General features: G+C 30.0%; 1 long non-coding RNA gene across 1 annotated transcript; it reads right to left on the bottom strand.

The window, feature by feature from the left end:
• Window positions 1–398: 398 nt before the first annotated feature.
• On the bottom strand, window positions 399–1,460 carry LOC119609403. The gene is made up of 3 exons (XR_005231928.1): window positions 1,339–1,460; window positions 786–1,094; window positions 399–575 (listed from the first exon to the last, which is right to left on the bottom strand). It is a non-coding gene; the product is annotated as an uncharacterized LOC119609403 (long non-coding RNA).
• Window positions 1,461–5,052: the final 3,592 nt, after the last annotated feature.

The raw sequence follows: 5,052 nt of genomic DNA, 5'->3' as shown, positions 1-5,052 counted from the left end.
AACAACCAATATTATAAATACAAAAAATATATTTGTTATTTAAATTTGTTAACTTTTAACAACATTTTTTAACAACCAATTTGTGAAATAGAATAACATATTTGTTAACAAACAAAAAATTTTTTTAATAATCATGTTTAAAAATTATTTTGTTGGTAGTTAAATTTGTTTTCTTAGTAATATATTTGTAGTAATTTTTTTATTAAAAATGCAATTCATATGTGGTTTTCATTATTTATTAAGAAAAATACACTTTTGATACACTATTAATACTTTCTTAAGTTAATGCTAGAGAATATAAATGTACGTATAGGCAGTCCACTGCAGGGTATTGAAAACAGCCAAAGGTATCCATAAAAATTGTGAGATTTCATTTTTGGAAAAGTTTTGCCCATGGACACATCACTTGAGTGAATTTGATACTTTTAGCGGATGGCATGTTGCTGGTGTTCCATTAAGCTGGTAGATAGGTCGAAAATGTTTACCAGAACCTTAGTGGGTATTTCAAAGCTGACGGGTACTGAACTTTGGCTAAAATATCTTAGACCATTAAGAGTGTCCAACAAAAAGTGTTCCTAGTTGAATATTAAATATTCGATTTTTTTATCCAATAAAAATGTGACTTTTCACTGTTTGAGTTCCCATCTGAGTTATGTGGAAAAAGAGCTGTTTATTTTTATCAGGCCGTATACAAAAAAATGACATCTGAATCGTCCCAGTCTCACAGCTCAGTTGAGAACTCATAAAGTGTAAAAGAAATATAAGTGATACTCTAGGAATCATACCTTTATGATTGATTGAATTCAGTTTTGTAGCCATTATACATATACAAGAAGTTTTGTTTGTGGAAACATCACTTAAGTGATATTGGAAAAGATTTTTCTGTGAAGGATGTTCCAAAGGTTATTATTGTTGTTGATACCTATGGGGTGATATGTTGCTGGTGTTCCTATAACGTATAACAGCATTTCAGATTGGCCTTTTTTACCATATCCTTGGAAGATATTAACGGGCGAGGATAATTTATTGTTGACTAGTATTGAAGGTTTCTTATAGAATCTATGACCATTAAAAGTGTCCAACCAATAGAGTTTCTATTAAAATATACATTATTAAATTGGAATGTCCAATAAAAAGTTTAATTTTTCACTTTCTGTGTTCTCATCTGAGTTACATATGTGAAAAAAGAGCTGTTTTGTCATCACTACATCTGAAAACCTTGAAATTAAAAGGAGTAAGCAGATATGAAGTCCGAACGCATCACAGTTGCACAGGTCAGATAAGAACTCATAACGTACATATAAAATAAGTTAATGTGAATCTTACATAATGACTTACCTTGAAGATTACTCCAATTCAGTTTTAAAGACATAACAATAATTTTATAAAATTTAATGAAAGATTTACGAGAAAATTGTTTTTTTCAGAAAAATATTTTTCATATTTCAAATTGATTTCTTATTTATTTTTGAAATTTCTAAACAACTCATGAAAATTGTCAATATGATAACTTTACAAACATTTTAATAAAAATAATTGTTAATAATTTACTTCCCCATTAACAATTCTATATAATTACTTATTAAAATTTGTAATTTTTTTCTGTGTGAGGTGAATTATTGAACGTTTTTCATAAATTTTTTAAACCGATTTTGGTTCATATAAAACATGTTTACATCGAATATCAATTCCCGACACTTTCCTCATGAAATTCGGTAAGAGTTACGTTCCTATAAAAGTTTCTTAGGTTTTGGCGTTAGAGTATTTTGCTCGTAAGAGATTTACTTATGTCAAATTTCATTGCTATACTTGTATTTTTAAGAAAGTATTGATCGTTAAAGTCGTTTTTTGAGGGGGTCCTTATATGGAGTAGAGTCAATTATGGACCGATCTATATAAAATTTTTATAGAGAGATTTTGGCTCGCATTGGACTTATGTGTGTCGAATTTCATCACTATACTCATATTTTTAAGACAGTAACGTTAAAGACATTTTCTGAAGGGGACCTTATATGGGGCGTAGGGTCAAATTTGGGCCGATCTTCATAAAATATGGGGGAGATATTTTAGTTCCCAAAAAACTTGTTTGCGTTGAATTTCGTTGCTTAACTATCATTTTGAAGGGGAGCTTATATGGGGGTAGTGTCAATTATGGGCCGATTTCCAATAAATTTAGCAGAGATATTTATGTTCCCCTAAAAGTTGTACATGTCGAATTTTGTTGCATTGCATTGTATTTTGAAACAAGTTATGACCGTTATAGTCGTTTTCTGAGAGGGACCATATATGGGGGGTAGGGTCAAATATGGGCCGATCTCCATAAAATATGGGGGACATATTTTTGTTCCTCTAAAACTTGTTTACGTTGAATTTCGTTGTTTAACTATCATTTTGAAACAAGTTATAAGAGTTAAAGTCATTTTCAGAAGGGGAGCTTATGGGCCGATTTCCAAAAAAATTTTGCAGAGATATTTAGGTTCCCTTTAAACTGGTATATGTCGAATTTCGTTGCATTGCAATAATTTTGAAGCAAGTTATGACCGTTATAGTCGTTTTCTGAGAGGTATCTTATATGAGGGTTAGGGTCAATTATGTACCGATTCTCGTAAAATTTGGTAGAGAGATTTTGGCTTATATAAAACTTTTTTATGTAGAATTTCATTGACATACTTATGTTTTTGAACAATCTATGACTGTTTACACTGTTTTTCTTGTATGGGGGCTATGCGAAAACATAGACCGATATAGTCCATTTTCAACACCAAATAACCTACATCAATAAAAAATATTTATGTAAAATTTCAGCTCCTTAGCTTTTCTCGTTCGGACTCTATCGTGCTTTCAACAGGCAGACGGACAGACGAACAGACGGACGGACATGCCTAGATCGTCTTAGATTTTAATAAGGACCCAGAATATATATACTTTTGTGGGTCTGTGACCAATATTTCGATGTGTTACAAACAGAATGACAAAAACAATATACCCCCCATCTTTTTTGATGGTGGGTATAAAAAAACCTCTTATCTATTATTATATTTTTCACCATAATGAAAAGCTCTTGTTCCGAAGAAGGCTTTGTATGTGAGTAGGGATTTAAAAGTGTTGCAATTATTAACTGGTGGAAGATATTTATTTATATAAAAATTTCTTTATACAAACAATTCTACGAACTTATAATACCTTCCCCACTATTGTGGTATATGTTATAAAAACAACATGGAAATAAATTATTTTTCTGTCGCTTCAAAATAATATATGTATATTTCCTTTCTATTTACAAGCATGTGTATTCAATTTGTTGTTAATTTTTTATTAGTTTTCAAAACATAGAAATGCGCAAAATATCATGATGATAAAATGTATTTTTACAAAAACAAAAAAAGCAAAAAAAAAAACTTGACAACTTTAACTCACAAAGCACTTAAAGAAAAAAAAAGACAGATTCTAGCTATAAAATTTATCATTCAAATGCAAAAAGGAAATAAAATTGTTAAGAAAAAACTTTTAAGTAAAAAAAGGGTAGGAGATAAAAGGAAGAAATAAAATAAGAGGCAATAAAACTGCGTTTAGGTATATTATGTCCTTGGGTCACAGTTTAGTTTTATTTTTATTTATTGCTTTGTGAAAATTAAAATGTTAAATAAACCTAAAGCATTGAATTTTAAATAAAGTTTGTTTGTGATACTTTTCGTTTTGATTCTTTATAGAGTGTGGACACTTTGGCGTATGAATAATATATTATTAATTAATATTACGTATAGGGTTTGAGTTCAATACATGCGACATAAACAAGTTTCGGAATACAATTTAAACAGATATAATTGGTTTAGACCGCACATAAAATCCTCTTCAGACTACTATGTGAAAACGTGGACCGATATTGTACAATTCTATAGGAATATTCGTGGAAATGTTCTCCGACCTAAAGTAGTTTTGCAACAGTGTATTACAAACACATTAATTTAATTTATTTAACTAAATCGAGAAGAGCAGAAAATCTGAACATGTTTATAAAGTAAATCATTCGTTTATTTATTAAAGTTATTTATAAAATTGTTAATTAATAATTTCAAACCACATAGTAACAAAAATATGCATACAAATAAAGCATGCACAAACAAACCAAACCCCGAAAACACTTTTAGGGGTAATTGTGTTAAAATGAAGATAAGATTCTAAAGATTTACCACAAACACCCCTAAATGATAAAACAAAAAAACTATAAAAACCTAAAATACCAAAGGATAAAAAAAAAACAAATTAGTAGAATATCTTACTACCAACAAGTATTAAAGAAAATAATTTACTATGTGAACTGTTACCAAAATAGGAAAAAAGGAAACAAAACCAAAGACCAAGCATTTCAAATGCCAAATATCTTTTCACTTTTTTCCATAGTGGCTTGGTGCGAGTAATAGGCATCTTCACACATTTAGAATACGAAGGGAAAATACTGCACAGTTATGTATAACATAAAATAAACTGGCAACAAGCGTGAACAAAAGTTAACGTTAAATATTTAGGGAAAAAATTATTCGAAACAAGCGTTAACAAGCAGCTACAATTTTACATACACGTATACATACACAGTAGTGTATTCAGTAATTTGATGAACATACATACTTATCATATGTGTATGTAAACAGATTAACGAAATAGTGAAATTAAATAAACTTTCCTTATATTTTGACCCACTTGTAATGACCCGGAGCATTAACGTACATGTTTAACCAAGGTTAGGATAGGTAAGGTTAGGTTGATAGGAGGATGTATACTACATCAAATCCGAAGAAATACACCTAGGCTAATATCGGGCATGTTGTGCGCTACTTTTCATGAAAAAAAAAAATTTCACTGAATGTAGTATTTTTGAATGTTCAGAAACTCAGTTTCCTGGACGAAATTTCTAAGAATTTTCCAATCAGTATTCGTCAGGAATGTTATTTCCGGAATTACATCACTTCGAAGATACTTGGATCTAACTTCGACAACAGCTTGACAGTGGCAAAGAAAGTGCTCAAGAGTTTCACTGTCATCTCTACATGAATC

The sequence above is a fragment of the Lucilia sericata genome, unplaced genomic scaffold, assembly GCF_015586225.1.
Source record: "Lucilia sericata isolate MDLA Ls3-8-SP2 unplaced genomic scaffold, ASM1558622v1 Contig000977F_arrow, whole genome shotgun sequence".
In the NCBI taxonomy this organism is placed as follows: Eukaryota; Metazoa; Arthropoda; class Insecta; order Diptera; family Calliphoridae; genus Lucilia; species Lucilia sericata.
The sequence above is the reverse complement of the archived record's forward strand: the minus strand, read 5'-3'. Positions and strand labels throughout refer to the sequence as shown.